Here is a 24,283-nt window from a genome sequence, read left to right on the forward strand (position 1 = left end):
GCAAGTATAAAATTAAAATGTAGAATGCCAAACTGGTCTTCAATGTTTCCTTACAAGAAAAGGTAAAGAAAAAATAACACTGAGTAAAAACTTATAATTTAAGGTAAAAAAAAAATGTCAAGGTGTTTTTTAAATTGTTATAATCTGTAAGGGTTCAAGAAAAAAATGAAGAGGGGATGAAATCATGAATATAAAAAATTATATCCTAAAAGTTATGATATAATGAAATAAAACCAGTAGAGATAAGAACCTGTATTATTGTTTATTTGTGGAAAAGTATAATAACCGTGATTCGAGAATTATTTTTGTTTGTTTATTTCTGAGGAGTTCTGTTTTTTGTTTATATGTGTAAATGTTTTCTAATTTTCGCTTGTTATGAAATAACGAAAAAAGTTTATTTTATATACGTTTTTGAAATCTTTTTTTTTTTTTTTTTTTTTACATAAGTCCATCCGTTCATATTTGAAATGTCGACTTTTATAGATTTTCGGGTATGCATACAACGATTAAACTTCTCAACCTTCCCATGTTAAAAACAGCTTTCGGAATAGACACCCCCAACTTCCCCATGTAAAGAATGGCTTTCTAAATAGATACCTACAACATTGTCAGCATACCCCAAAACCTATAAAAATTGACATATCGAATGTGATCGATGAGTTGGGCGTAATGTAAAAATGTATAGAATTTAAAACGGAACGAAATTTGAATTTCGGTTACATTTTTACAACAACCGTAAAACAGAGCATTCTCCGCAAGTTTTAACAAAAAATCATTTTATTTTCAGTTATTCTGTACTTTCACCTAAAAAATAGCACACTAATATAAGTGCGTAAGCGCTACTTCATTTGACATATTTATATTCCAAAAGACATTTTGAATCATTTTTTCCAGTTGCGTTTGTGCTGTATTTCTGCAAATTTGAATAATTTCACAATTATAAATGAATTCGCGTGTACTTTAAAAAGAACGGTAAGACACTAGGAAAGTGGATCCTGCACGCACGTATATTTTGCGTAAAACCATAATAACGACGCTCCCTTACGATAAAAGTGCGCTGGCGCAAACAGTTTCGTTTGTTTTATTTACTCTTTTTTTAATTAAATCATTTTTCTTTAACTTAAATAAATTTAATTTATTTTTGTTTTTTCATTTTTTTTTTTCGTGCGTTTTACGATATCTTTTTTCTTGAATTGTTAGGTTTGTTTTCTTTCACTTTTAATCGTGTGTAAGCTACTCTATCAGTCACTCCGTGGGCTCATCGGTCGGTCGGTCTGTCGGTCCGTCGGTCAATCGGTCTGTGCGTAACACTTTTGTGCTTGGCATTTTTGGCTAAGATCAAAGGTCTGTTATTAATACATGCTGTTCTTAGCTTTTAAATCTTTTCTTGGCCTTTTGACCAAGATCAAAGTGTAGTATCTTTCCGACAGATACTGCAAGCAAAGACTATATGTGGGGGTAACTCCACATATAAGACCATTGCTCTTGTAGCAATCAGTTATTGGTCAATGTAGGGGAAACCCTTCATACCAATTGTCACTATCCAGCTCCCCTACTCCCAAGGGAGTTGGTCCCCATTTCCCCTTCACTCGTCACATTAAAAATCGGCCTTGTGCCTAATTTGCTCGGTGGTGGAGCAAATAAATACCCTTTTCTTGGCCTTTTGACCAAGATCAAAGTGTAATATCTGGTCCGGCAGATACTGCAAGCAAAGACTATATGTGGGGCATGGGGCAACCCCACATATAAGACCTTGGTCAATGTAGGGGAACCCTTCATACCAATTGTCACTATCCAAGCTCCCCTACTCCCCGGGGAGTTGGTCCCCATTTCCCCTTCACTCCTCACATTAAAAATCGGCCCTGTGCCTTATTTGCTCGGTGGGAGAGCAAATTAATACCCTTTTTTTTGGCCTTTTGGCCAAGATCAAAGTGTAGTATCTGTTCCGTAAGATACTACAAGCAAAGACTATATGTGGGTGCAAACCCACATATAAGAACTTGGTCAATGTAAGGGACACCCTTCATACCAACTGTCACTATCCAGCTCCACTACTACCCGGGGAGTTTAAACATTCAAGTCATTTTTAAGGTTATTCAATTCATCCTTAAGTTCATTAAGTCATTCTAAGTCATTTACTTTTTATTTATTTAAGTCATTTCAACCCATTTTTCGGTCATTTTAGTTTATCTTTAAGAATTTTATGTTAATTCCACATTCACGCATTCATTCATTACACGAGAGCACGCGACTAATGGCTATAGGCCTTGCTTGGTGCACGTTAGTTTTTTGCCAACGATTAACCAGTTTTAATTTATTTAATCACAAACTAAATCATTTCGTTTAAATGTTTTTATTACAATAAATTAAAGATTTTATAACAAAATTTTGAACAAATTTTAAGAAAATAATCAATATTTACATAAAAAAAATTAACAAAATACTGTTTGTTTTCTTTAATTTTTTTCGGGCGCGTTGAGTTTTTTTTTTACGCACCCCTTTGAAAGATGTCTTAAATTACAATAAATTCAAGTTTTTAATATATTCAACGAACAAAAAAATTTATTTCCATAAAAATAAAATACACACGATCACGAAAAAAATGGAAGAAAATGAACTAAATTTATTTAAGTTAAAGAAAATTTATTGGTTTGGACAATTTGGAAAAAAATGAATTTAACATTAAACATTAAAAAAATACACGCGCGTGTAAAAGGTTGTTTCAATTATCCTAGAAGAAAATTAAAAATGTATCTTATTAAAAATAAAATAAACACACGCACGAAACATGAATGAACAAAATTTAATTAAATTACTTAGGTAAGAAAAAGAATGCGTAAATAAAAGAGACGAAGCAAATGAACTAAATTTATTAAAATAAAAATTATGTAAGTAAAAAAATAAAGAGTAAATAAAACAAACGAAACTGTTTGGTGTTTTACCAAATGTACTATTTAGTCAATTGTGCTTTATTTTATTATTCTATTTACAACTGTCTTCGAAAGAGTAAATATTGTTAGAAATTCTGCAAATGCATCAGGTCGCCTGATTGGCTAATTCATGCTGTATATTGTTTTATCACGAACATCCCTATTGGTTAATTTCAACGCCCACGCCCTAGAGAGTTTGGCGGGCTTTTGAAATCGTTTCTTTTTTCAGTTCCAGTCAGAGTCGGCATGATGAAGGAACTTATATAACTTTCTCTTCAATTGAGAGTCTTGAGACTCATATTTTGTCCCACGAGAGACTAATACCACAGCCCACGAAAGGGTGAATATTAACTGTTTCAGTCTCGAAAGATTTACGCCTAAGTTAAGGCAAAGTATGTAATAATGATTATTACACACTCGTCTTGTTGACGAGATATTTTCATCTAAAAACACACGTACACAGACACAGACGCACGTAAGCAAAAAAAAAAAAACACGCACGCACGCACACATGTGTGTATGTAGATAAACAAAAAACAAACTCACACGCACAAGCAAGTTTGTCTGTGAAAACACAAGCACAAGTGTGTGGTAGTTTCGACGGCCTATTAGTTTAATAACACACACAGAGAAAGGTTTTTAATGTGTAAATACATGTGTACTGCATTGTCAGTGTGTTTAATGCGATAAGTAAGAAGTCAGAAGGTTTCTCTTTCGTATGTGTGTAATCGGAAGCGGCCATACTGAATTGCGAGGGAGTGTATGGTTTTGAGACTGATACCGTTAATCTAGAACGTAGGAATGCTCATAGTCCAGCTAATCAAAAGCCAGTGTATATTTAAAAGCCATTGTAGACATCATTATTTCTGTAGATGAAAAGTGGTAAGAGTATGTGTTGTGTGTGGATTCAGTAGCTAGTTAATGACGGCGTGGACACATAAAATAGGAAATAGCATAAAGTCACATGGTGAAGAATGGGGTCATAAGAGGACTTAAGGAATAGTGGAAAATTGCAGCTACTTCCTCTGTATGTTATGGCGATGGTGATGCTGATGTCGCTCCTAGGAATAAATGTAATGTTTAAATATTAAGAATTAAATGTGTCTAAAATTTCGTTCTATAGTTAAATAAGGTGATGGCTAATAGTGTAAACATAATAAATTTATATGTGCCATCTATTGTTGTAAACCTACGGTATTTGGGTTCAGAGGGGAAAAACTGCGCCTATTTTATTATATATGGGGATAATAGTAATAATGAAAAATTGTATATACACACACGCACACGTACTTAATTTTTACAATAACGCCGGGGAATTTATTAAGTTCAACTCCACGGAGTGAATGTGATACTGTGGTAAATAGTGACTGTTAAGAGTAATCTCCAAGGTTTTAAGACTTTTTAGAAAGACCCTGCACCCCCCCCCAAAAAAAAACATTTCTTATAGGGCTTCATGCTTAAATTTTTGTATGTAATTTTCTTCTTTTTTGTTTCACAACTCCAATTGTAATTTTACAGTCACTAAGCTATATAAATAAGATTACATTTAAGTTAATTTGTCCTTAGTCAATGAAAGAGAACCCCTTCTATATTAAGGCAATTTTTATGCTTGTCTACCTTCAAAATGTTCCTTTTGGGAAGCTGGTTTTCTCCCACATTAAAAAGGACTTTGTATCACATTTTGCTTTTGTGGAGAAGCAAATAAATACCAATATCAAAGAGTGGTTAAAGCAACATACACTGAGAGGAATAGGAGATAGATAGCCGGAAAAATGAGGGGGTTGACTTGTTCTGTTAGTTACATTTTACGGTTGATTAGAAGAATCTAAACAGATATATTTCTTTAAACATAACTCAATTCCAGAGCTAATGTATATAGTAGCATGTATAAGTTATTAAAGCATATATGAAGTATCCGTAGAGAAACTGGAATGTCTGGGAAAGGAATATATTTGTTTGAAAAAAAAAGCTAAGTGGCCTTTTGTAAAACAATCGATTATTGTAGCTGGTAATATGCTTAAGCTTTGGGCTTTCAGTGTATCTTTTAATTTTTCTCACAGGCTGCTGTTCCCGTCTGTATTTATGGTTTACACCAGTCAGTTATATTCTTGCGAGGAGGAACCCGGATGTATCCATATTCATTACATCAGAAACAAACGTCGATGAATTTATATTAACTATAAGAAACGTGAATATTTTCAAAAATTAAAACACAATTGAAAAATCACGAATACAATAATAAAAACAAATAAATAGATCGTTTTTTATTATATTTTCTTTATGGAAACCCTACGGTAGTAAATAGCGATTATGTTAACTAGTATAGATTTTTGGCGAGAGTTACATAAGTACATGTCAGGATAATCTGGCGGCAAACGTAATTGACACAGTGCAGCTGATGGGAGATCATGGGGCAGTTCCCTAGAAAAAAATGCGCAATAAATGCAGTGTCGGCTAATATGACAGAGCTTCTAAGCAGTCGAACTCTGGGAGTGAAAAAGTTAACATATGTTCTGAAGATGTAGAGAGGATCTAAGTGAATTTTGCCTCGAGACTCTGTCTGCCCTTTGACCATTTTAGGGTTAAGTAAGAATATTGAGTAAGAAATAATTTACGCGGTCTTTCACCAAAGAGGAAACTCTGAATAAAACCTTTAAAACTCTAACAATTGCGTTCAATGCAGAAGTACATCTGCTTTGAGTTAAACAGAAGCTCAACAACCACGATAAGATAGCGGCTCAGGCATGGAAAAGCGACAATAAAAAGAATGAAAGATAAGCGATCGGGTACGTATGTAAAATAATTTGTATTGTTGATTGAAAGAGACGACAAATGTTCTAAAATGTAGAGATTATCTAAGTGAATCTTGCCTTGAGACTCTGTCAGTCCGTTATCTTTTTATGGCTCAGTAAGAAAATTTAATAAACAATAATTTACGTGGTCTCTCCTCCAAATAGAAAACTCCCTGAATAAAACTTTTAAAATTCTAGCAAGTATCCATTGTGTTCCATGCACGAATAGATTCACCTTCAGTCAAATAGAAGTTCAACAACCACGAGAGGATCGAGGCCTACACATAAAAAAGTGACTATAAAAAGAATGAAAGACCTGTGATCGCGCACCTATGTAAAAAAGACTCTGTTTTGTTGATTGCTTCCTGACGTGCAAGAAACGCATAAACAACGGGCTTTGCAAAGAAAATGTTGCGTTGATAAACTTTTAAGCATAAATTTGTATGAACCGACTGGGTTCAAAGGTAACAAACCCAGGTCGACGGTTCGCACCAATAGGAATTTCATTAAAATTACCTCTAACGAGCTTTCATTGATTATGACTGAAAAGAAAACGTAAATAGTAAGATTCAGGCCGTAAATGGTTGATAACATTTAATGCTACTAAGACTAAACTTCTTTCCTTTAACAACTACAAAAAACCTTCTCAATCACAGATTCTCATGACCATTTGAGAGCCCATCCTTCAAACTCTTCGACTTAACATTCACAGGCAACATGAATTGGAACAAATACATTGAGGGCATTGCCAATGCTGCTGCAAAGAATGTAGGCTCTAAAATGTAATGTAAACAAGCATTCCGTTGCTCAACTACCCACAGTAGTCACTTGCATTCAAAGTGGCAATATGCCTTGTTTAAAGTGAAAAAATGAAATAAAAATGTTGTTTAACTTATGTGTAAAATAGCAACACATGATTGGTTAACCATGTATAATTAGTTATTTAAATATGCCGAAAAATATTGATATGCCGTAAAAATACAGGACAAATCAAACCATAGTAAGGATTGTCATGACAAATGAAACTCTAGCTGAGAACTCATCTTTCAACCTCTCCGGCCTAACATTCGAATTGGAATAAATACATTGAATACATTGCCAAGGCTGCTGCAAAGAAGGTATGCTCACTCTACCGTGCGAGTAAAATACACACATTAAGGAGCATTCTATATCTTTACAAGCAACAATGCATGGAACATTGTTGGTAAATATGGGCTGGTGCATCTATCACTAATTTCTCACTCTTAGATAGGTTACAAAAAAGAATCGCCAATCTAATAGGTCCCGTATTGTTGACCTAGCTCCAAACTCTGTCGCATCGCCGCAATGTCGTCTTTTACAACAGTTTTAATGGAATGTGTTCTGATGAACTTATAGTATTTGTTCTCCCTAGACGTACATGCCTACACACCACCCCAACTAACCTGACAAGCAGCAAAATCTCACACCTTCACTGTTAAAGTCTCTAGATACCGGAAAGCTTTCTACTCTAGTAGTTTTTTCTCTTGGACTGCTAGACTTTAAAATTCCCTTCCTGTTTCCTGCTTTTTTGGCTGTACTAACCTGTAGATGTTTAAATTTAATATGATCAGACATCTCGTTACCCAACTCTCCACACTTCCCTGTTAGATATGATTCTAAGTAGTTGCCCCTTTCGTTCCAAATGGCACTATGCAACTTTTGGGTGAAATAATCGCTTCATTTTTATTTTTTGCATTACCTGGATTGTTTGGACTGTTGTTCTGATCTTGGTTGTTTTTTGTTTGTTTTTTTTGTTGTTGTTTTTTTTTGTTTTTTTGTTGCTTTGTTTGTTTTTGTTTTGTTTTTTTTCAACAACGTTTCGGCGATGTAACCTCGGAATGGTCTGAGTTTACATTGGCCGAAACGTTGTGGAAAAAACAACAAAGATGAGAACAATAGTCCAAACAATCTAAATAATTCAAAAAAATAATTATATCAAAAATATACAAACGCTTCATTTTTATTACGTATTTGTTGTTGTTGTTGTTGTTGTTGTTGTTGTCGGCTGCGGCTGCGGCGGCGGCGGCAACACAGCACGCACATCCCTTATTAGTAATTATCTTCTACACGATGAAACAAATGAAATAATAAAGAAATGGGTTCATTGTAATTATTATTTCATTGCTCATATCTACTGACATTTTCTCCTGGGTGTAAATAAATGTAATTAATAATAATAGAAACGAAAGCAGGCAACTAATTACTAAGATTGTTAATTTTATTAACACTCCGTTCGCTAGATTTTGGGGTTGAGCACTTTGTAAATATATTTTTCACCCGACGCGTATTTAAGCTATTAAGCGAAGCCCGTTATTAATTTGTTTGTAAACAAGCTGATGGTTAGTTGCGACGGGTGGGTGTGGATATAATACACACTCAAGGAAAACTGTTTACGGCATTGATTCGTAACCTATTGGAGAAAGCTGCCGACTGTCAATGCGACGGTTTTAGGTGAGATTCTCGGCTGAGGAAAAGTTATGGCCCAGAGGTCTTTTTGGTTAGTTTATAGATGGAGAAGGGGTGAAGGAAATGAGGCCATAGAGGTCACAACAAAGAATACATTTAATTGACAACGTTTAAAGTATGTAGAATCTGACTCCATGCAATTAAGGACAGACGAATATTGAAGGTTGAGAACCGGTTTTATTTATTAATGACAGTTTTAATTAGAAGAGGTAAAGTGTTCGTAGGATGTTTGTAGGTGTGTATGCATTGATAAGGAATGAACTTTTGTAGGCTTGTATAATTTAACAAAGAATGAATGTTCGTAAGCGTACTTATCTTTTCGGACGATGGGGGTGGTAAGTGGGTGGCCGGTGATGCTACTGTCGGTGATATGTGTCCTGGCTTTTAACTTGGAAGCGGCGACTTCTTTCATCAACAGCTAGCAGCACGGCGTCTTCGCCTCCTATGTTTTTCTCCTTTTTCTTTCTTTGGTTTGTGTGAATTAGGCATTGTCTAGAATTGGAGGCGTTTTGGCCCATAACATGAGAGCGTAGTCGGCTTCAGTTCACTGGTGCCTTATTTCTTTTTCTTCTTCATCTCTTTAGGTCGGGTGGGAGAATCCGTCCGTGCGTTCACTGACGCAGCAGGGCGAATCTCCCCCTCCCTCCTTTTTGGTCCCCTCATTTTATAGTGGCAAACCGGCTCCCAGTGACTGTGATATTTTAGGCCTTTATTTTAGGCGCGGAGCTCTGCCATTAGTCGATAATTCTTTTGTGGTTATCTTATTTTTTCTTCCCAAGCGGAAGCGATGCGTGGAGTCATGTGCAAACGACAATTTTTTTATTTTGTCTCTCATGGTGGATGCGTTAACATCAGATTGGCTGCCAATTCTCATCATGTTCCCACAAAGTGTATGTCTAACCGCACTATGAGTTGTGATACAACGAAACAGTACTGGATGTGGATGACAATATATATGTGTGTGTGTGTGTGTGTGACAATAGAAAAATGCGAGCATTGATTGCATAATGTTATAAATTGAATTTTTAAAATTCTTAATGCTGCAACATTTTAAGTTATACATTTATATTTTTTACTAGAATATCTTGTCCTTTCCTTTTCTTTTCAAGTTTTAACAACTAGTCCTTTACTTTTCCATCTTTAAGTTTAACGCATATTTCTATTGTAATCCATTATTTTTTCCAGGCTTCCAATAAATTTACTTGTTCTTTGTTTAATTTCAGTCTTATTTTTTGCCCCCATAAACACATATGTAATAACAATGTGCGGTACTCATTTGCTTTCAATAAAATATCCCGATTATCTCCCTTTTATGCTTTTATTCTCTTTGTCTCTCTTGTTACTTTTCCTTCCGTGACGAATTAGTAGCAACAGTAGTCGCTGAAGCGACGTGGTTGCTATGGAAACGTTGCTTACCATCTCACATACTTTTACGATTTTGAACACCGGAAAATTCTTAACTTTTGTTTTACTGAACGAAAATTGAATTTTTTTTTCACAATATAGCTGAGACGGTGATCTATAAAGTGTAATAATTGTTTGAGAAATTTGGTCGAAAAATGAGTGAGCGGTGATGATTTAAAGTGGTTCTAAATGACTAAAACTGCCATTTAACCATATTTTTATTTATTTATTTATTTATTTTTACTCATGTTCACCCCTTAAAAAGCGTATCGCCACTTGGACGTAAGGGGATACTATTTGGGGCCATGTCTAGAAAAGATTAACAAGATATTTGCTTATGTTACATCTAAACTTCTGCATATCAGTACAGCCAGGGAAGCAGACAGCAGGAAGGGAATTCCAAAGTCTAGCTATTTGAGGGAAGAAACTATTAGAATAGAAAGCTTTCTAGCATTTAGGGACATCAGCAGTGAAGGGGTGAAATCTTATTGCTAAGCGGGTTTGTCGGGGATATGTATGTCGAAGGGATACAAGTGAAACTAGTTCATCAGAACACATTCTACCATGTTTGAATGGTATTACTGAAAAATGATTTTTATCGCCTATTTTTTAATGACTGTAATTTTAACTGTTTATTGTATGCCTAAACAATGTAATTAATATTTGTAACATTTGTTATATATATAAATATCAAACTAAAATTCGACATATTTACCTATTGTGATGGCAGCCATCTTGAATTTATAAAGATGTTGACTATCTGCTCATAGAAAATTATTTTGTCCATGCATATATTAGTCAGTTGTTGAATTCACTGCGTACATAGATAGCCGTTGTCTAGTATGATAGATGAAACTAGTTTTGCGTGTAGTGTCAGTTGCTATTAAAGGTGTCATGTTTCTCGCAATTTTGCGACAGCCACATTAAAATGGTTAATAAATTGCCTTCACTTTCTTTTTCTCACATAAGAGACGCTGTGAGTCTGTCTCTGCTCTATTATTATTTTTATGGTAGGTGCTCGACTGAGCTCCAATTTATAGTCACTCTCTGTAAAAAGTTTACAACAAATACCCGTCTAGCTACAGCAACTGCCGACTTCGATTACTCTCTATCTGTACTTAAAACTAAACGAAAATTCCATAATCAGAAATTATTTTTCTCTGTCTGCGGAATACAATATCGTGTGGCTGCTTCCCGGCTGACTATTGGATGGTCGTCTTCAAATCTAAAATCTAAATTTCTGCTGAGCTGTTCTCTTAAATAATTAAGCCCTACCCAAGTTCCACCATTACTGATCATGTTGTCTCATCATTTACCCAACACTTACTCCTTATCCTTGAATGGTTTCCGGGCCTTGATAAGTAGCAATCCGCCAAATGTAAAAAAAAATAATTATTAGCATATTACGGTTTTCTTGATAGCTGATTCCATTGTTGGAATTTGGTATATAGGATCAGGTCTTTATAGAAGGGACTGTGAGAAGGTTCCTAATATGCATAAGTTAAACTAATCGTAGGGAGCTGATTGGATTCGAACTTGGCGCACCAGTTTGCTAGTCTGCGTTATTATTCAGTTCTCTACGGTCAAATTTAGTAGAATTTATCATGAGAGATTTTAAAACGAGTGGAACAACTGGAAGAAAATACTCTACCTGAAACAAGTTATTGCAATCTGCACTTATGCATGTCTGAAAAATAGGTATTATGGCATAAGCGAAACTTTAAATATTTCAAAGGTAGCTTCCCTCTATCATGCTAGAAAATTATTCACACCTAAGAGTATCCTATATCTCTACAAGGTCATTATTCGCCCATGCATGGAGTATTGTTGCCACATCTATCACTAGTCTCTCGCTCTGATAGGTCCCACACTATCAACCAAGCTTCAACCTATTAAATTCCAGTGCCTGTTTAACAAGTAATGGAATATGCTTTGATAAATTCGTAGCTCTTGTTCCCACTCGACGTACATACCCCAACTAACTTTGCAAAGAACAAAATCCCACCCTTCCACTGTTGAGATCCCTAGATGCTGGAAACTCCGCTAATCTAATAGTTTCTTCCATCAGACTGCTAGACTTTGGCATTCTATTCCTGTTTTCTAATTCTCTTATTGTACTAACATGCAGAGGTTTAAATGTAATGCGAACGGACATCTTCCTGCTCAACTCCATACATTGTCTTAAATATTGACCCCCTTAAGGCAACACTAGCTCCACCATAAATTTCAACACTACTGGTTTCTTTCCTTCCTCACCACCGACACTATAATTTCAAGAGAAATAATGCCATTTTTAGATGTCTCAGCAGGATGTTTTAATTAATACATAAATACATTGACACGGTTAGTTATTAGGCAACCCTTGCTTCATTATAAACTTCGACATTACTGTGTTTCTTTTCTTTCCCCACTACCGACACCATTTTTTTATTTATTTATTTATTTATTTTTTTTTTGAAAAACGATGTCATTTTTGGAGGATTACTCAGCAGGTTTTACAAGTTAATAAATAAATACACTGAGATGCTTGGGATTAGGCAACACTTGCTTCATTATAAAATTTAACATCACTGTGTTTTCCCCTCTTGAGTACCGACGCCATCATTTGAAGTGCAATGATATTATTTCTGGAACAAGACTCAGGTTTTCCAAATAATTACATCATCGCATTGACATGAACAGTAATTAGGCAACACTTGCTTCACCATAAATTTCAACCTCAGACAACATAATAGTAGGAGCAATTATGTCATTTTCGGAATATGATTCTGCAGATATTCTAAATTTTTGGAATATGACATCGTGGGAGATTGCTTTCTGACACTAAAACGGACATTACTCCCTTAAGCCCCACCCTAAAAAAAGAAAGTTTGGTCATCCCCGAAGACTTCTATAGCACTTTTAACACCAATATAATCATGCTTCCTTCAACTCACCACCACCACCACCACCACCACTGTAAAGTCATTTCCGGATGATAACATTGAAAATTCAGGAAAATACGGATCACCCTCCATCTCTTAAAAATATATACGGAATAAAGTAATTTTTTAGATCGTAAACTGCTTCGGCCATTTCCGGGATTGATTCCATATCCTTCCTTGTTTCTTAAAAATGTATATGAAATAAAGTAATATTGAGATTGTGAACTGCTTCAGCCATTTCCGAGACTGACTTCACATTCCCCCGAAACAGTCTTAAAAGTATATGTGAAATAAAGTAACTTTGAGATCGTAAACCGCTTCAACCATTTCCGGGACTGAATCCCTATTCAATCCCCACCCTTACTGTCAAAAATATATATGAAATAAAGTTATTTTGATATCAGAAACTGCTCTAATCATTTCCGGGACTGACTCTATATCCCCACGGCTAATAAAAATATAAAGTAAGTTTGAGATCGTAAAAATATAAAGTAATTTTCAGATCGTAAACTGCTTTAACGATTTCCGGGACTGATTTCATATTTCCCTCTCGTCTCTTATAAATATATATGCAATAAAGTACTATTGAGATCGTAAACTGCTTCAACCATTTCCGGGACCGACTCTATATTCACCTCTTTTTTAAAAATATATGAAATAAAGTAATTTGAAGATTTTAAATTGCTTCAGCAATTCCTGGGATTGACTCATATTATTCCCCTCATCCTCTTAAAAATACATATCAATATATAAACATATACACGTACTTTAAATTCATAATGATCGGTTCATTAGTTTAGCAGTAAATCAAATATATACAGATATACAAAGATATAAACATACTTAAAATACAATCATTGGTTAATTAGTTTAGGAGTAATACATACAATATACAAACACATACTTAAAATTCATAATGATCGGTTAATTTAAGCATGTTTATAATCACTTGGTCTTTTGGCTAAGATCAAAGTGTAGTATCTGTTCTCATCATTCCAGTGACCTCATCATCCCAACCTTAACAGAAGAAACTAACGGATTTTAACTAATACTAATCACAAACGCAAGAGAGAATGCTTGGGACAACAAAACGAACACTACTTATGTGATTTTTGAAATATGACAAATATGGCCGGCATATATTCCGTGCCGATTTCTTACGCATTTTTTTTTTTTTTTTTGGGGGGGGGGTTAGAAGGAGATAATGCTTGGTGGGAAAATACTTGGTTACTTGGTCTTATAACAAAGATCAAAGTGGAATATCTGTTCTTAGTTTTCCAACAACCTCATCCCCCTATAAGCAGAAGATGGATGTCATATTTTAACTACTAATAGAGACAGATAGAGATAATGGTTGGGAAAATGACCTTGTGTCAACACAGCAGATACTATCTCCCTACCTCCGCCTATAAGTTATGAATTGGCAATCTCACTCTAATAAAGAAACTTTGTTCATGGAATCTACGTTTAGGTTTAGGCGCAGAATGGGGGAAATTATAAACAGTGGTTTCAGCTAGACGAGTCTTTTTCGTGACAGATTGGCGAGGGGGGATCATAGATTTAAGCTCATGAAAAAGAAGTTAATAAATTACCTGAAAAATGTATTCGATGAACGAAGTACCGTACTTTGGGGAAATTGCGCCAACTAGCTAAAAGCGCTCTTTTGGAAACCACGCATATAAAGAGCATTTTTTTGTTTAGTAGGCGGATTTGGCGCAATTACCCCAAAGTACAGCAACGATTAGAATCTTAAAAAGATCTCTCGGTTGGAATATTTGAGATAGCATCCAAACAGAACAAAATAACAAGAAAATTGAACGATTGTGATATTGTCAAAAACGATGTATGAAGACTAGCATAAAAGTATATTAATAAGGACCAGTATGTGGTCCCTATGATCGCTAGAAGTCGATAACGACCTCAGGTGTCCATGAGTGTCGTTATGTTTCGAAGCATTCCGCGTGAAACAACAACAAAAAAAAAACAGGATAGCCAATAACGATAACCTCTATAACCGACAATTACTTTCAACATCTGTTCCGGCACATAATTGGTCTTATTACTCAAGGAAGAAAGTGGACACGAAAATGAAGAGGAAGTAATCGATCTGATGTGACAGGTTCTGCAAACGAGACGACCATTTTCTTTTGATATATCAAATCGATAGTGAAAGTTTCGAATGAAGAATGTTATTAAATATATTTTTTGAAAGGTTCTTCAGAAAAGTTCAAAATACAATTCTTACAAAAACATGAACTGATTTTCTATTGACGTTTACAGACAATGTCATGACGCATTTTAAAATGATGTACCTATAACGCTGCAAAGTTTTTTCGCGCGATTCGTTCTCACGTTAATAATAATAATAATAATAATAATAATAATAATAATAATAATAATAATAATAACTAGCGGGACCTGTGGAAATTCCACAGGGGCTGATTCATATGCAATATATTGATGTTGGCATTCTGTAGATATTCAGCGTTAATCGAGACGCTCTGATATTATTGTAGTTATTTTGTTAAAACTGCAGAAGTATTTATCCAAGCTAGCAGGGATGCCCGGTGTAGCCAGTTCGTAAAATACGCTTAAATATGATATTTTAATTCTTGCAAATTTCCTATATATTATTTTAAAGTTAATGTTCTATCGATTCTTATATATCATAAAATTGCGGTTTCAAAAATAAAAAATATATCTATGTGACTTGGGTACATCAGCTTGAATCGAAACTGACTCCCAAACTTATATATATATATATATATATATATATATATATATATATATATATATATATATATATATATATTACTTTATTTCCTTCAGCTTTAATCGAAACCGAAACCAAACTTATGAAGAATTCTTGGTAAAAGTATTTATTACAAGAAATGGAAGTACATAGCAATTAAACGACCCGGGTGTAAGCGTGACACAGAAAATAACACACATGCTATCGTATTAATATATAGATAATAATAATAATAATAATAATAATAATAATAATAATAATAATAATTCTGATTTCGTTTATCAACGTCTCCCTGAAAAAAAATGGGATTCATCTCCAGAGGATTTCCCTCAATCCCGGCTTCAAACCAGGAGCTAAGGATGTTGATGGTACCTACAATAGCAGAGGTCGGAAGGCCGCATAAAAGATCTGGGATTTGTAGTTTTTTTCAATTGTCCTTCCAGACGACTTGATACTACTCCTAGTGTATCAACTACGACCGGGATTATTTGTGTTTTAACCCCCTGTATACGCTTTATCTCCAAGGCTAATGGAGCATAATTGCTCCACCTCTCGTTCTCCTTCTCTCTCACATTCCTGTCCCAGGGTACTGAAAAGTCTACAATCTGTCAGTTTCTTTAGACTTTGTCAATGACGACCAAATCCGGACGATTATGTTCCAATTGCTTGGTCGTTATGACACTTTTATCCCACCATACCTCTACACTGCCATCCTCACTTGTTCTCACTTCATCAGACACCTCCTCAAACTACTTTCCAACACACTTCACCCCAACCTTCTTACAGACGTTCCAATATATCCGGAGTCCCATCGGACCGTGTCTTTTGCAGTACTCTCTATGGGCCAATCTGCTACACCCTGCTGCAAGGTGCGCAATTGACTCTGAGGTCTTACCACAAATTCGGCATTCTGCAGCAACTTCTTCTCCTAAAACCACTTTTTTGAACAATCGTGTTCCTAATGCTTGCTCTTGTGCTGCACAAACAAAAGTTTCAGTACTCTTAGCCATATACCCAGCTCTAAGCCACTGCCATGATCTTTCATCAGCCACTTCTGCTATATCCTGGAAGAACTTTCCGTGCATTTTCTTCCTATTCAGTTTCTCTGCCCTTTTTCTATCCATACGTTTCACATACTAAACCTTGGTCTCTAATACCATCACTTCATTGGCCACAAGCATCCATTCCACACTTCTAACCACATGCTCCTTCACCGACATCTCCTAAGTTCTAACACAATCTTTTACACTTTTCAATTCTATCAATTTTCAATCCTGTCTTTCCTCTTTTGATACAGCCTCGTTACGCTACTTCGAATGTGGAATATACTAAACATTGCTAAACCTTTCCTTGTTCTCATATCCATGGCATGCAACTCCTTGTCGGACCATTTTAAAATTCCCGCACTGTATCTCAAAACACTGACTACCCATGCATTCACCGCTTTCATTAGGTTTCCTCCATACAAGTTCGACTTCGCAATTAGTTCCACTCTTCTAAGATATTCCTTCCTGACTTTCTTTTTCATCTGTCTGTTCATGATGCCTACATTCTCCAGCACTCTCAAATACTTATACGCTGTATCTTCTATTTCTTTCATGATTTCTCCATTTGGCAGTACTATTCAATTCGAATGAACCTTCAATCCCCTTTTTATCACCAGCACCGCACATTTGTTAATCCCAAACTCCATCCCAATGTCTTTGGAGTATGTCCCTACGAGCTCTACCAGTCTCTCCATTTCCTTCTCATTTCTACCAAATATCTTCAAATCATCCATAAACAGATGGTCGAGGCGTCTGCCACCAGATCCAAAGTTATAGCTCAGCTTCTCTCTCTTCAAGAGGATGCTCAGTGCCATCATTATTGCAAAAAAGATAATGAATCTCCTTGAAATATTCCACGTTTAAGGCTAACCTGCCACAGCAACTCTCTATTTGCTGTCAGCAACGTTTTCCATTGAACCATACTTGTCTCCAAAAGCCCTATCACATTCCCAGCAACCTTCATCATCGATAGTGTTTCACGGATCCATGATTGAGGAACCATGTCGTAAGCCTTTCTGTAATCGATCCATGCTACACTCAGATACTTTTCTTCCTCTTTGCGTCCTGCATTACTGCCTTATCAATCATTAGTTGTTCCTTGGTACTCCTCGAGCCTTTCCGACACACTTTCTGTTCATCGGGGAAAACACCATTACTTATAAGATGTCCATAAACTTTTTCTGCAAAGATTCCGGTTAACAGCTTCCACATTAGTGGTAGACGTGTAATTTGTCTGTAATTGCTGGCAGCTGTTCTCTTTGCAAGATCATTTCAAATCAGTGTAGTCCTTCTCTTAACAAGCCAATCAGGGACATCTCCCGACTCTACGACCCTTTGAAGGGCAGCAGCTATAGGTGAATAAAGGCATTGGAACTGTTTGAACAAGAAGCCCATCACTCCATCTGGACCAGATGTCTTCTAGTTTGTCATCCTTCGTATGCCAGCCTTAACGTCATCAATGGTTATCTCAACGTTCTCAATTTGTTGCATTCCTGATAGTTTTGCTCTGACATCTCCCAACCAGCAAGCCTTCTCATTATGTCGCCCTTCGACATACCAAATCCCACTCCAGAACTTTTTGGCATCATCTGCATTTGGAGTATTGTTATTTCCCGCCTGTTTATTACCATTTCATTCTTTATACAGCTGCGACTGATTGTTCCAGAAAAGGTTGTTCTGCCAAAATGCAACACTTTTTCCAAAAAAGTTCCTAATTTTCATACCACCAGTGGGATATATCTGCTGGATCTTGGAAGCTCTGGTGAGAGAAAAGAAAAATCACAAAAAATCGGGCAATTAGATAGAATTTAGTGCGCAATTAAGGTGTTGTGGCGCAAAAGGTGTTAGTTAGTTAGGGGTGATATTTCTAAATCCTCGTCGAAGTTTCGAGAATCCAAGCAAGGAAATCCGAGTGAATCAGTATGAGAGGAAAAATGCATATCTTGATAGTTAAAGCCAACCAAGAAGATTGGTTATGAGCTTTGGTATGTCCCGTATAAGATAGTTATAGAATAAAAAAACAAAGCCATACTTGATAAGACTAACCATGCGGAAAGAGACGATCAGGACACTTTTGGGACGAAGGGAGTCGTCCATTTCGAGGGAGGTGGAAACCTTTAGTCTGCGGCATATGGGTGGCTGGAAAGTAGCTGATGTGAATCATAGGTAAAGACCCTACACCCAAAAAGTAAATGCCAAGAAGATCAGAAAGTCGGCCGAGGAGGGCTGACTGAAAGAGATTTTTTTAGCCTGATCTTTCCTAGCCGGGTGGTTGTGTGAATGTAGAAAAAAAAATGTACTAAATTTAAAAATGCATACATTTTTTTTGTGAAATATGGAAGGGAGGGATGTTACATGATAAGGGCTGTCCCCTTTTTCATGTAAGTATAAAAATAGAGAGATTTAGTTAAAATGAAAATGAAATAGAATAGACGAAATTCCAACCTCGTAATTTAGGTTTAGAAATAGATTACGATAGAGAATTAGCAAATGGAATGTAAATCAAACCATTGTTAAGCTTAGAGATAAAATAGTTTTAAGAAAAGAATGTGCATTGTCAATTCTGTTATGAAAATTCAATTGAAAGAATGCAACTACAAGATAATTTAATAAACATGTTTTTAACATATTTGAAATATAGGTTACTGGGAATATAGGTTAAAATTCCTTTTGTAAACAAAGGAAAATGTTTTGGACACGCATTTCCAGAACACGTGAAAGAAGACACATGTTTTAACATGTGTATGACGTCATGGAAAATGGGAAGTTCTCGATATAGTTAGAAACTTTAGAGTTAAGCGAGGAGAAAACTGAGGGAGAGTCAGGGGGGTTTGAGGACGACAGACGATAGTCTGCAGTTGGTATTTGAGCGTCTAGAAGCGAGACGGTCACTTTTGAAACTTAGAATGTGAAGCTTTGAATTCTTGACTCAGAAAACCACGACCGGTCGTGAGAAGAAATAAACCCATCATGTGTTTTTATAAACGTGGTCTTTGTGTTGTAATTCTAACAAAAGGTAAAATGAAAATTGTCATTATATGTCTTGTATATCATGTGTTTTAAAATGTCTTTACATGCACATCTTACATACACAATATGAATACTAAGACTGTCGGAACACTGTTTCCTCACTCTAAGAGCTTCTTCTACATCTCTAAGTATAAACATTTATAAATATGAATCTCTTTATAACACGAACAATCTCTCTTACAACAACATCTCCCTCTAAGACACAACAACAAACTCTCAATAAGACTCTCACTATTAATAAGACCTAACAATAACAGTAACAACAAGAAATACGAACAATAACAATAATACTAATAATGAACTATATAACACAAGCTCATCCTTGGATTTCTCTCCTATGGCCTTCTATCCTTCATTTCTCTCTTTTTCTTCTGTATTAAGCCAAGACAATTCGCAACAACGTATGACGCTGCATACAGAAGCCTGTTAAGTTCCGTAATCGATATGTTCTTTCTTATGATGTTTTGAATTACGCCTTGAACTATTTTTACCTCAGTTTCACCTTCCGCCTATCACTACTCTTCATGTTTGGATTATCTATGATCTCGTATAATAATAATAATAATAATAATAATAATAATAATAATAATAATAATAATAATAATAATAATAATAATAATAGGAGAGGGAAAAGGAAGTGAAGGAGGGGCGCTAGAAACAATGCCGAAAAACTTTGAAAAAAGAATCGGAGAGATTGAAATCAGAAGGCTGGCTGAGAAGATGCAACGAATAGCAATAACGAAAACGCAGAAATATTAAGGAAAACTCTTGAATGCGGAAACTAATACACATGAACTACAAACACAAACTGGACACACAAAAACGGCTACAGATGTAAAACACAAAGGAACATCACATGGAATCATGAAAACTGAAATTGTATAATTGTTAGGTTTGTGTGTGTATGTCACGATAAACTGGCACCACGCAAAATAAGTGAGGAGGATGAAGGAGGATGGAAAGACCACGGAGAGAAAGCATGAGTCAGACCTCCGCTAGATAATATCAAAGAGGACTAGGACCTTGAGAAAGCTTATTGCCACCCAGATTCTAGTTAAGACTAGTGGTCGCTGTCAACGAGAAATCAATGGTAAACGGCTGTTGGAATAACAGAAATTCATCTGCAAAGCTTATCGAAAGTGGTGGAAAGTACTGGGAATCTGGGGAGACTTGTTGTCACTCAGACTCCAGATAACACCACAAGTTGTTCCCAAAGGGAAATCTTTGATGATGGCTTGTTAGATTACTAGTACTAGTCAAATAATAATAAGAAGAAGAATGATAATAATAATAATAATAATAATAATAAATCAATAATAATAATTATAAAAATAATAATAATGATAATAAATCGATAATAATAATGATAATAATATAATAATAAATCAATAATAATAATAATAATAATAATAATAATAATCATGATGATAATAAATCAATAATAATAATAATAACTTTTCACCTGTTCACGATATATGATTTAAATCTCTACAAGATTTCAATCTTTCGAATTTATCACAATTTAAAAATAAGAAGGTCGAACCAAAAAATTTTTAATTTTTTAATTCAAAAAGTTGAAGAGCTACGAAGAGAGGGGTAGTACCATTAAAACGAACGACTTTTTGGGTTCCAGTAATTATGTTTCCACATAGTCACCACCATTCTCAGTGCTCTTTTGCCCGGACTTCAAATCACGCATCGCTTGTTCTGACTTACGTCCATGACAGAGATTGCTTTCTTAGAGTTTCACACAGTCAATATCTGAAACAGAGAGATGAAACTTCCAAGTTATGAATGGATAAGTTAAATCATCCTACCAATGCAATTTGCAATCTCTCTGATCCATTCGGGCGGAATATAAAATAGGAGGCATTACTATTTAAATGTCCCCGTACTACTGATATGCAACATCTTTGCGATTTAAATACAAGAATAAGATGCATCAATTTTTTAAACTCTTTTACACCCCAAAGAAGGCCTTTTGTCCACTAAGAACGTAAGATGCTTCTATTTGGGATCGTGTTTAATAAGGGACTGTAAGAAGTTGATCAATGAGATGTCTGTTCACATCATATTTATACTTCAGAAGGTAAATACAGTTGTGGAAGAAGAAAAAAGGAAAGGAATTTCAAAGTCTAGCAGTTCCATGGAAGAAACTATTTTTTGGACCAGTAAGCGTCGGGGAAAACGACACATCTCCGTGTAGAGTTGGACAAAAACATATTGAAAAATGTATGATAAATACAACGAATAAAGGGGGTTGTTATACGTCAGTCCGACTGCCAAATATGCATGACTTGTACATTACGCCGAGAGACATATCCTTCCGGTCTTTATAGTAAGCAAAAGAGTTCATTGTTATCCGCAAGCTGGACACCACGACAAAATCATTAACAGAATTATAATGTGGAGGGTGTTGGCTTTGTTAACTATTCTGTGCCTTCTCTCTATTAATGAAGTATTTTTTTAATTATAAATATAAACATATAATAATGATAATAATAATAATAAAATTAATAATGATAAATTTTTCGATTAACATTCTCAGCTAACTCCCCATTCCAAAAAGAAATATTACTTTTATAGGTGATTACGTGTAAAACCCTTTAAAGAAACTTGTCGGAAAGAAAAGCAATCGTTTTAGTAATTAGTGTTGAAGATCAGTTTCAAATTTTTATTTAACGTAAAATAATCTGCAATTCTTTTTTGGGACGCCAGGACTCTAGAACGACAGATTTAAATCCGCCATTTTGATTTGCCAAAAAGTATGCTAGTGCGTCAAATTGCATTTCAACATAAACACATTTTTACAAACAAAATTATTTATACATTTTTATCTAGCGAAAAAAACATGAAATTGCATATGAAAACCCACGTTTATTATTTTTTTAATCCAACAACGTAGCTGAAGTCGATGTTTTGCTTCCAAAACGAAATTATTTGATTAATCTCTGTGTGAGGTACCGGGAAAATATTTTTTTATAAAAAATAAAAATGAAAAAAGTTTATTTTTACAAAAATCTTTATCCATTTATCTAACCAATAGACATAAAACTACGTATGAAAAACCACGTCTATTATTTTAAAACAAATCCAACTTATATTGTAATATACCTAAAAAGAAAAACACGATTCTCCATATTTAGGCGATTATATGTAAACAGCTTGAAAACTTTTGTGGTAAAAATACAATAAAACACCAAACAATAAGTTCCGTATATAATTTTAACGCAAAATGATCATACCTTGCTGAACATACGGCATAATCACGTTGACACACCTGTTCTAATCAGATCACCGAAATTAAGCAACGTTGAGCCTGGCTAGTACCAGGTGGGTGACCATTTGGGAATATTAGGCGCTGTATGTGCTCTTCACTCCTCTCGGCATTTGTTTCCAGTCGTCCTGTACATACACTTCACTTGCCACTGGTATTTAACAAAGTCGACTCGGGACAGGTGTGGTTGGAGATTGCAGACCTCCTGCCACAAAAAAATCCACGTGTAGGCACCCTTTCGTGGATATCCATGGTCTGTCAAAGACTGAAGAAGATACCCCTGTTGATCAGACAATGTTTTAAGGATATGAAACGAACGGTATTTGCTTTAAATCTAGAGAATGTTAATGTTCCAAATTAAACTTTAGTATAAAATATGTTATTGTTAAAAATCATAAAAGACGCGCTCCTTTCTTACTACTTACCCTAAGTCTGGGTGGCAATACGAAAATTAAAGCAATTACATGTTATTTTCTGATTTTGCTGATCGGGCTTAGAATTAATGGTACAAATTACTTAACTAATTAAAAAACTAGAATGTACCGGAAATGGGATCATATTATATTATATTTATATGCAAAACTAAACCCCCATTCTAAATTTTAAAATAATGTTTCAGTGTATTCACACATAATCGCCTATAAAGTAAAATCTCATATGTTTGGAGGTATTTTAAAGGCAAATAAAAGGTTTTTAAGTTAAAAAAAAACTTCTAAATCTTTGCTTTTTATATATTCTATCAAAGGTTTTGATAAACTTGATAAAGATTTTCATATATATTTTTCACTTGTGCCAAAACCAACCAAAATAAAAGGAAACATTAAATATTTCAGAGGATGTGGTAATCAAAAAACATCAAGCCAGAAAAAATGTCCAAGGATTTTAAATCTTTTGATATTAAAGTGTGAAGTCTCTGATAGGCATCACATGGCCGTTTATCAAATAGGTGCGAAAAGCTTTTTAAAATCTGTGATATTGAAAAGGCAAATAAATTCTAAAATATTTATTTTGCTTACCATAATAAAAAAATCAAATTAGGTGTTGAGAATCAATGCTACGTCTGAGAATTGGATGCATTTTATTCGCGTTTTTCTTTCGTCAAATATGCCTGGAATAACAATTGCCACATTTACTCTATTATTCTGCTTAAAATATCCAAAATGCTTTTAATTGAATTTAATCTCATGACCACAGGAGATCACGAGTAATGAAAAAACGTAATCAACATCCCCTTCACACAAACACACACACACACACTTATATATATATATATATATATATATATATATATATATATATATATATATATATATATATCATATAAAGCTATTTGGTTAAATAAAAAAATTATTATTATTTTAATATAAAAACATTGTGTCCGAGTTTATTGCTATTTATATTTGTCGTTATATTTTCTTCATTTTTATTATAGGAAGAAGGTTTCTACCTATAACTAGTCACTTAACTCTTCTCTTAATTGGCGACCCAGTACCAGCACATGGATTTATCAAAAAGTTAGTTCGTTTTACAATCGATAACATAAACTTTATCTTCATTGCATAAGTTGGATTTTTTTTAAAATAATAAACGTGTTTTTTTTTTCATATAAAATTTTATGTTTATTGGCTAGATAAATGTATT

At 34.8% G+C, this 24,283-nt stretch overlaps 1 protein-coding gene and 1 pseudogene across 1 annotated transcript in view; one reads left to right on the plus strand and one right to left on the minus strand.

Annotated features, from left to right (window-relative positions):
* The window catches only part of LOC145295897 (PI-actitoxin-Avd5a-like), an 85,777-nt gene that overhangs the window by 17,275 nt on the left and 44,219 nt on the right, over positions 1 to 24,283 (minus strand). The gene's annotated exons all lie outside the window — the stretch shown is intronic.
* Positions 22,619 to 22,735, plus strand: LOC145296330 (5S ribosomal RNA; annotated as a pseudogene).

The sequence above is a fragment of the Euprymna scolopes genome, chromosome 16, assembly GCF_053919585.1.
Source record: "Euprymna scolopes isolate OS-2025 chromosome 16, ASM5391958v1, whole genome shotgun sequence".
Lineage (NCBI taxonomy): Eukaryota > Metazoa > Mollusca > Cephalopoda > Sepiida > Sepiolidae > Euprymna > Euprymna scolopes.